The sequence below is a fragment of the Chrysochloris asiatica genome, unplaced genomic scaffold, assembly GCF_000296735.1.
Source record: "Chrysochloris asiatica unplaced genomic scaffold, ChrAsi1.0 scaffold00014, whole genome shotgun sequence".
In the NCBI taxonomy this organism is placed as follows: Eukaryota; Metazoa; Chordata; class Mammalia; order Afrosoricida; family Chrysochloridae; genus Chrysochloris; species Chrysochloris asiatica.
The window spans coordinates 6,934,659-6,945,121 of record NW_006408532.1 but is presented as its reverse complement, the minus strand read 5'-3'; positions in this window follow the sequence as shown (position 1 = coordinate 6,945,121).

Genomic DNA, 10,463 nt, shown 5'->3' with positions numbered 1-10,463 from the left:
CTTTTAAAGACCCTCATGTGGAGATTTCTCTACTGAAGTAGAAAGTCTTCTATATAAAGTTGGCAGGCTCTGGGAACTTAAGAGGGCTGTGCATCTCTCAGAAGTACTTTAAGTTACTGCTCAGATAACAAATCTTGTTATGGTACTGTAGGATAAGCACTGGATTGTTAACTGCAAGGCCAGTGGTTCAAAACAACCAAAACTCCACCTTGGAAACCCTACAGAGTTTCAACTATGAGTTGGAACCAACTCAACAGCACTTAACAACAACTGGGAGAAAAGAGCATTATAATAACCCCAAGGTGTATTTAATTGTGCTCATGAGGAATCTGTACCTGGACCAAGAGGCAGTTGTTCGAACAGAACATGGGAACACTAAATGGTTTAAAATTTACAAAGGTGTGCGACAAGGTTGTATTCTTTCACCATACTTATTCAACCTGTATGTTGAGCAGATAATCCGAGAAGCTGGGTTCTATGAAGAAAAACGTGGCATTAGGATTGGAGGAAGACTCATTAACAACCAGCAATATGCAGATGATACAACCTTGCTTGCTGAAAGTGAAGAGGACTTAAAGCGTTTACTGATGAAGATCAAAGAGCACAGCCTTCAGTATGGATTACATCTCAATGTCAAGAAAACAATAATCCTCACCACTGGACCAATAAACAACATTGCTATCAATTGAGAAAAGATTGAAGTTGTCAAGAACTTCATTCTTTTCGGATCAACTATCAACACTCATGGAAGCAACAGTCAAGAAATCAAACGATGTATTGCATTAGGCAAATCTGCTGCATGAGACCTTTTTCAAGTGTTGAAGAGCAAAGATGTCAGCTTGAGGACTAAGGTGCGCTTGACCCAAGCCATGGTATTTTCAATAACCTCATATGCATGCGAAAGCTGGACAGTGAATAAGGAAAACCGTAGAAGAATTGATGTTTTTGAGTTATGGTGTTGGAGGAGAATATTTAAAGTGCCATGGGCTGCCAAAAGAACCAATAAATCTGTTTTGGAAGAAGTGCAGCCAGAGTGCTCCTTAGAGGCCAACATGGCCAAACTTCATCTCTCATACTTCGGACATATTGTTAGGAGGGACTAGTCGCTGGAGAAGGATATCATGTTTGGTAAGGTGGAGGGTCAGAGAAAAAGAGGAAGACCTTCAACGAGATGGATTGGCTAAGTGGCAGCATTGATGGACTCAAGCATGGCAACAGCAGTGAAGTTGGCCCAGGATAGAGCAGTGTTTCATTCTGCTGTGCATAAGGTCGCTATGAGTCGGTACCAACTCGATGTCACCTAAAAGAACAAACAACAAGGTGTAGTTCATTGGCAACTTAAAATGCAACATGTCTTATTTTTAAATTTCTAAAATTTGAAATCAAGACAGCCTAGGTTAAACAACAGAGGTTTCCACAGCTGCTGGTGCTCATCGGGAGCTCAGTTTTGCTTCTTGAAATACAAAAACAACTTCTTACGTCTCCCAGCTGGGAACACTACTGCTGTGATGACCCATGATTAGATGAGCTGATCAAGCTCAGTTGGTAACATTCCTCTCCCTCCCTGACAAGGGTGTAAAAATTCTATGGTAGATTCATTTTGCTAATCTCACATGGTTGATTTCACTCTAAATGTCTCCTGAGAGGCAGATCACACATGTGAGGCAATCTTGCTTGGTCTTTCTCACTTTCGTACACTTCAGAAATGGGTGTGGAGATGCTCAACATGCTGTGTCTGCTCACCAGCAAGAAGCAGGCCTGATTGCTTTTCAGATATAGGTGCCTTCTAGTGATTTTGATGAGTACACACATGTTGATGTAATCTGGTATAAGAAATTTAGTGTTATCCAGTACGGGAAGCTGCTTCTCACCCTTGTATCTGTTATCACAGAAGGTATGGCTCTGCTTGTAGGCCTTCTCCAATGGCATGGCACGGATGATGGTAGTGAGGCTGGAGTGACTGCGGTGTCGAATGTGGCTCCATCCAACTCGAGCGACAATTTCTCTTGTGGCCCTTGTTCTTAACAACTGTTCTCAATTCTTAACAATACTGAATTTGCTGCCAGTGAGATTTAATGTAACCCAGAGATGACTTTAACTTGACCTTGGAGTGCTTCTAGCTCACTCAGTGTATGTTGTTGTCGTTAAATGCTGTCAAGTTGTTCCAACTCATAGTGACCCTGTATAGAATTTCCAAGGAGCAGGTGGTGGGTTTGAACTACCGACCTTGTGGTTGACAGTCCAGTGCTGATCCTACAGCACCACACTAGAACTTACTCATGTTAAAAAGGAGAGAGGGTGGTTTAACAGGATTGTATACAGGGTGATTTTTTTCTGGGGTGTTTCTTAAAATATGGAATTTTTCATAAAAGAAATTCTCTAAGCCACTGATACTTATGACTGTGAGTGTTGAAACCTTTTCTGTTTTAAACCACTTTGATGGGAGTCTTTCAAAAGATGTCCTTTTGAGATTATATTTTACCCAGCTCTGCCTTCTTCATTAGGGTTTGGGGAAAAGGTCCAAGAGGTGGTGGCATCATGTGGAAAGTGCTGGGCTCCCGAGTCAGACAGGTTGAGCTGAGGTTTGGTTCTACAGCTTAGCCCTTCTCAATCTCAGTTTTCCCAATTCTAGAATGGGAATGATAAATAATAGTATTGTTATGGATCGAGTTGTGTTTTCAAAAAATATGTGTTGGAATTCTAGTCCCTGGTGAACGCTGGAACCCTGTACAGGGTTACCATGAGTCAGAACTAACTTGAGGGCATTCACAAACAGCAATGCCTGAGGATGTAATCCCAGGCCCACGTCTTTGTTATATTAATGAGACCATACAGGTGTGGGCTGTTTTAAACCTAATCACTTTTGAGATGTCAAAAGAGCAGATCCGGAACAGCAACAAGGAAGTACAAATGTAGGAAACATAGATGCCACTTGGAGATCACCAAGGAACTTGAAAACCCTACATAGTAGTTCTACTTTGCACACATGGGGTCATCGTGATTTGGAATTGACGGCAAGTAACAACAATTAGGAGTCCTGGTGTGGTGCTGTAAGAGTGTGGGGGGCTAGGGAAACTGAGAAGAAGATTTCCCCTAGGGAGGACCGAGAAAGAGCCTAGTTTTTAAATTGAGAGACAATAACTTTCTGCTCATTAGAGCCACCCACCTGTAGTTCTGTGACAGCAGCCTTAAGAAACGACTTGACACAGGTGTTGAGAGTAATAGCAGGATTCATTGTAATTGTTATGACTGGAATTGTAGATGTGTAACTAAAGGTGAGGAGTAGTTAATCTTTCATTTCAGGAACAGAAGATCCCAGGACCATCGGGAAGGAAGAGCATTTGTGGAGCGTGAGATCCTACCTAGGAAAGTGGTGACAGCAGAGACAATGGTGGCATGGAGGAGAGACAGAGCAGCTGCGGGCTCTAGGCCCATGGACTGAGTAAGGCTGTGCGCCTGTGGGCAGGAGGATGACGTGTAGAATATGCTATTAGGACATTTAAATGAGTATATATTTTTTGTTTTATATGTGTACATTTTGTTTTGTTCATCTGTGAAATATAAGATGTAAAAGAGAAGCCACAGGGAGGAAGTACGGTAACTGTTGTTGCAGGGAGGGGAGTGTAATCATTGAGATAAAACAAAACATATAATTTGTTGAATGTAAAGCTGATGATCTTGTCTGTCACCCTTCCCTTCTATTCATTTTTTAAAAACTTTTTCACAATAAAAAGTTTTAAAAAAAAGAAAAGAAAGTGCCAGGTCTTTGGAGTCAGCCTGCCCGTTACTGACTGTATGTCCTGGGATGGGTCATTTAATTCCTCATCTAAAAATCCTTCTTTAATAAAATTGATGTGAGAACCTATAAATTAATGCTTATAAAGGACTTGTTGTTGTTACGTGCTGTCGAGTCGGTTCTGACCCGTAGCGACCCTTTATAGGTTTTCCAAGGACAGTTGGTGAGCTTGAACCACTGACCTTACAGTTCAAGCAACTTTGCAGTCTGACTCATTAACCCACAGCACCACACCAGGACTCCATAAAGCACTTAAGCACAGTGTTAAGACACATAATAGGTGCTCAATTTACAATAGTGGCTTCTTTTAGTTATTAACTACTGCTATGTAACAAAAGCACCCCAAAATGTAATGATTTAAACAGCAGAAGACAAAATACAAAGCGAGGGAGGTTGGAAGAGGAAACAGGAAGTTAGTGGGAGACCTAGAGAGGACTGCAAGACCTAAAGTAAATAGAGGTAAATATCCTTAACTGATGGTACATGGAGGGGATTGCAATCATTGTAATGAAATGAAGTATATGATTTGTTAAATGTAAAACTAGTGATCTGCTCTGAAAACCTTTACTCAATTCACACACACAATTTTTTTTTTTTTAAAAGAGGCCTTACTAGACCACCCAGTTAACTGCTTCATACCTGTACATCTCCCTAACTCTCATTCCATTTATATTTGCTTGTTTTCTGTTCCCCTCATTGGTAACTCCAACCTAGGAATGGCATCTCCATTACCAGTTCCCTAAGTTAGAAACCTGAGTGGCACCCTTGATGCCTCCCATTACTTCACCCTCAGTCAGTGGGTGCTAAAACCACCTCCTAACACCCCTCATCCATCTACTAGTTTAGCCCCATTCTCTCAACCTGTGTTTTCTACAACAGCCTTCTACCTCCAGGACATTCCTAAGGAGGAAGCAAATCTAACAAGACCTCTTCCTGTTCCATCTCCTCAATGACTTCACTTAACTCTCAGAATAAAGAATAAGCTCTGTAGCAGGACCTAGTAGGACTTTTGTGATTTTACTCTGCTTACACCTTTTCTCACCCTGCATGCCACATTCTAGCCTTACTGGAATTTTACTTCCTTAAATACGCCTGCCTCTCTCTAGTTCTAGCCTCCAAACCTTTGCCTTGTGTTCCTCCTGCTCAGAACAACTTTCCTCCTCAACACGTTCCTAACTCCTATTCCTCCTCCCTCATGTCCAATTTGATCAACACTTCCTCCAGGATCACACTCCTGCTTCCCCTCTCACATGCTTACCACTTGCATATTTAAATATCTGTGTCTTGCTGAAATCCTATAGGAAGGTTTCTCAGTCTCAGCTCAATTGACATTTTGGGCTAGATAATTATTGTTGGGGGCTATCCTGTGCAATGTAGGATAAAACATTGCACTGCAAGGTTGGCTTGAACCACAAGGTCGGTGGTTCCAACTCACCAGCCATTCCTCAGAAACCTTATGAGTCGGAACTACCTCAACGGTATTTAACAACATCCTGTGCAACGTAGGATGTTTAGCAGCATCCCTGGCCTCTACATACGACATGCTAGTAGCACCACCTTGTTCTGTCAACCAGAAACGTCTTCAGATATTTGTCCATATGCCTTCTGGGAACAAAACTGCCCCAGGATGAGAACAACTGTTCTACAGGGACCAGGGACCATATCTGTCTTATTCAGTTACTTTTCCACTGTAGAGTACAATCCCTGAAATACACTAGGATCTGCAAAGATCTTTTAATATACATTTTATTGCCATGTTGGTTGAATTGAATGCTCATAGCATTCCAATAAAATAGCTTGCATTTTCTTCACTTTATAGGCATGGAAACTAAAGCTGAGACTCACCCAGTGGTACATCTTTTGTAAATAGCAGAGCTGAGAGTCTAACCCAGGTGTTCCTGACTCTATGGCCTTCTCTTTGTGAGTCAACCTCCCGTGAGAATGTGAGCATGAATCAGCCTTCCAGAATGGAGGCCTGCACCTTGGACCTGTGTCAGGTGTACCTAGAGCCCCACCCTGAGTGGCTCTGACTCATCTGAGAGCTGTGTGGTCTTGGGCAAGTCTCATATCCTGCTATTTTCCTATCTGTGTCGCCCCTGCTTCTTACGGCTGATGAGCTATATGGGGTGAAATAAATAATGTGCGCCAGACCCAAGCCATGGTATTTTCAATCACCTCATATGCATGCGAAAACTGGACAATGAATAAAGACGACTGACAAAGAATTGATGCATTTGAATTATGATGTTGGTGAAGTATATTGAATATACCATGGAGTGCCAGAAGAATGAACAAATCCATCCTGGAAGAAGTCCAGCTAGAATATCCCTTAGAAACAAAGATGATGAAAATTTGTCTTACTTACTATGAATGTATATTAGGAGGGACCAGTCCCTGGAGAAGGATATCATGCTCAGTTAAGTAGAGGATCAGCAAAAAAGAGGAAGACCCTCAACAAAATGGATTGGCACAGTAGTTGCAACAATGGGCTCAAACAGGAACTATTGTGAGGATGGGGTAGGGTAGGGCAGCATTTTGTTCTGTTGAACAGAGGTTCACTATGAGACAGAACTGACTCAATGGCACTACCACCAACAACATAAATTATATGAGGAGGGCTATGTATGGGTGACATACAAGGAGCCTAAGAGCTCTTCAAAGGGACTGGCCCTAGAGAGTAATGAATGTGTGAGGGTGAGGGTGAGGGCAAAAGGGGCCCATCTGAGAGCCAGCAAATTCTTCCAGGGTCAGAAACTCAAATACTGACAGTCCAGGGACGCTCATAAAGAGTCCTGTGTCTGCATCTGCATGAGGCCACCACCTGGAGGCTGAACCCAGCTCCAGGGCATCCTGACACTCAGAAATGTAAGCCCTTCTAGACAGAACTTTCCTTGGTACAGAAGAAGCCAGGAATCTTGAGTTTTTATGGCAAATTGCATGGCGCTGTGGGCTAATGCGTCAGACTGCAAAGTCCTTTGAACTGAAAGGTTGGTGGTTCAAGCTCACCAGCTGCTCCTCGGAAACCTTATACAGGGTCGCTATGTGTTAGAATCGACTTGAATGTACTTCACAACAACAACAACAACAACCAATTTAAACATTTAAACAAAAAACAAACAACAGTTGCCATTAAGCTGATTCTGATTCCTGGTGACTCTGTGTATTACAGAATCAAATTGTGTTCGATAGGATTCTCAGCGCTGCGGCCTTTCAGAAGCAGATCTACAAGCCTGTTTTCCAAGGCACCTCTGGGTGGATTTAAACCTCCAACCTCTCAGTTAATAGTTAAGCACTTAACCCTTTGTGTCGCCCAAGGACAATTTAAACATATTGACTACAAAATAATTTTAAACATCCTGAGAGAGACAAATGAAACACCTGTGGGCTGGATTTATCCATGTTAGCCAAAGTGCAAACCTCTTACTGACCCTTTGAGTGCTAGTTTGGACCCCTATGAGAGGAGCCTGAGATGGAGACAGAGGTGACTAGGTAGGAGGCCTGGGTGCCAGATTCCTCTCCCTTTTGGACCTCAATCTTCCCATTCATAAGATGGGAGTTGGATCATCCTAGCTCTAGTGGTTATTAGAAGAGACTCACTCCCTCCTTTGCCCAGGCTAGGCTGACTCACTGGGAGGATCTGGGCCGGGCTTTTTGCTTTGCTTGTGGTGGACTCAGTCTTGGCACACATTGGCAATGTTGCTCTCATGTCACTCGCTTGTCATGCACCACCAAGCATAAAGGGGGCCTGGCAACTGCAAGGCACCTCCACTGAGGCTAAGGCTGACAGAGCACTGTTTCTAGACAGGACTCCAACAGACCTTGTCCAGCTGGGAGGTTGGGCCCAAAGGCCTCCATGATCTTTTCTGGCTGGTTTTAGTGCCTGACCAGAAGGCTCCTCCTCGCTGTAGCATGCTGGCTTACCATCCCTTCACTACTCAGAGTCCATGCAGCTTGAGAATTCTGTATATATTATGTATATATATATGAAACGATACTATAATTAAGACAATAAAAATCTTCATCACCCACTGTGGTAGTTAAAGTTTTGTGTCAACTTGGCTGGGCCTAGATTCTCAATGGACTGGCAATTCAGTTGTAGTAATCACCCGTGAAAGGAGCTCTGGTAGTTTAGTGGTTATGAATCAGGCTGCAAGCCGCAAGATCAGCAGTTCCAAACTACCAGCTGTTCCATGGGAGAAAGATGAGGTGTTCTGCTCCCATAAAGGTTTACAGCCTCGGAAACCCTGTACAGGGTTGCTATGAGTCAGAACCAACTCCACAGTACATAACAACAACAATAACAATCACCCATGAAGATATCTAATATACTCATGATGAGATCTGCTATCAGCAGCCAGTCAATTGAAAGGAAGTTTTCTAGGGTGTGTGGCCTGCCAACAATATATTGGACTGTAGGGAAAGGGTAAATCTTGCTTGCTTTTTGCTGGGTCTGTATCCTCCATCCAGCTGGTCACCTGACCTCCAGTTCTTTGGACTTGGGCCAGTGGCTTGCTGTATTGCCTGCTGATCCTGGGAGTGGTCAGCAGCCTGCCATCTTACCTGCCAATCTTGGGTTCATCAGTTTCTGCAGCTAAATGAATCAGGAGAAGCCTTCAAATTGATGTCTGATCCACAGACTTGGAACTTGCCCACATCTACAACTGTGGAACTGTTTACTTGATCTAATGCTATATATTATATTTTGTTGTTGTTGTTAGGTGCCATCAAGTTGGTACTGACTCATAGCAACCCTATGCACAACAGAATGAAATACTGCCCCATCCTGGGCCAACCTCACAATTGTTGCCATGTGTTGTTAAGTGCTGTCAAGTCAGTTCTGACTGATAGCGACCCTGTATAGGGTTTCTGAGGAGCAGCTGGTGGGTTTGAACCACTGACCTTGTGGCTCAAACTGATCTTGTGGTCCAGTGCATTATCCCACAGTGTCACACCAGAAGTCCCTATATATGTATAGCTTCACTGGTTTTGTTTCTCTGGAGAACCCAGCCTAAGACACTTTGTACCAGGAATGGGATGTTTCTCTAACAGATACCTAAAATATGGAAGCAGTTTTGAAATTGGATAATGAGTGGAGGCTGGAAGAGTACAAAGGTAAAAGCCTAGAATGCCTTGAAGTGACTATTGGTGGAATCTTGTACATCAAAGGCAATTCTAATGAGGGCTCAGAAGGAAGTGAGGAGAGCTATAACACTGGAGACAATATAGATGGTAGAAGCAGCGGCAGAGAAACTGCAGCAGCAGAACAAGGAGACCAATGAAAAAATGGCACAGGAGCCAAACCACAGATCAAGAGAACTGAGCATCTTCACGCAGGAGGCTTCCTGGTAGAGTGGGGGTGATTCTGGGCACTTGTTGGCAGTGTTAGGCTCCCTGACCTGTGGGGCTAGAAAGCTGAGCACCTAAAACCAAGGTTTATTGGTGAAGGGGGTGCCTCTGGGCACTTATCAGTAGAGCTATCAAGCTTATAGTACTTACTTGAGGAGAGCAGAGGCCATGCTGGCCTTTCTAGAGATCAAGGAACTGGAAAGCTGAGCTGCTTCATTCTCAAAGTAGAGGCCTAACCTCTGGGCTTTCCAAGGGTGGAATCATGACCTCTGGAGTTTCTAAGGGTAGGGCCACAATTTCCTAAATTCCAAAGGTTTTGATCTTCTACACCAACTCAGCTGCAGTTAAGATGGGATCTCTGTCCAAAGTTGAGGGGCCAGGGCTGCCATACCCAAGGGAGTCACTACATGAACTAGGAAAACGAGGTGACCCAAAGTGAGGGAACAGAGTTGCCTTTCCAGTGGGACTGGAAGGTAGAGCTGAAGCCCAAGGTTGAGGAGCTTCTACTCAGAATCCAGAGAGTATGGCCAACACCAAGAGTCTGGAGGACAGGACCATTGCCTAGCTGGTCTCAGAGAGTAGAGGGTCATTTTCAAGCCTTGAAAGCAAATGTAATTTGTTCTGCTGGATTTTTAACTTGCTTGGTGTCTATTGTTCCTTCTTTCCCTTCAATTGCTCCCATTTGTAATGGAAATGTCTACCTTGTGCTTGTTCTATCGTTGTATTTAGAAACAGATAACTTGTACAGAAGACAAAACAAAATCATAAGGATGGCTTTTCTTAATTGGTTCTCAAGTCTGACTTCTTGTTGTTGTTAAGCGCCACTGAATTGGTTCAAACTCATAGTGACCCTGTGTAGGGTTCCCGATGAGCAGTTGGTAGGTTTGAACTGATGACTTTTTGGTTAGCAGTCCATTGCTGATCCTACAGCTTGTTTTATTTATTTAAAATATTAAGCATTTTTATTATGTCTTTCTAAAACATACAGAAAGTAGAAAAAAATGATACAATGAATGCCTATATACATGCCACCTTGATTCAGTAATTAACATTTTAAAATATACGCTTGATGCATACAGAGTTTGCTAAACCATTAAAAAATATATTGAACAAGCAGACCAACCTGGAGTGGCTAGAAGAACAGGAGATGCTTCTTGAAAGAAAGACCTACAGGAAAAATATAAAACAACATAGGCAGATCGACTGTTACTACAAGAACAAGCAACATGCTTGCCCAGGAAACATCAAGGCAAGTGGTCGGGTCCCCTCAGTGCAAACCCCCTTCCAAGACTAAGACTCAGTGGGAATACATGCTGTGACT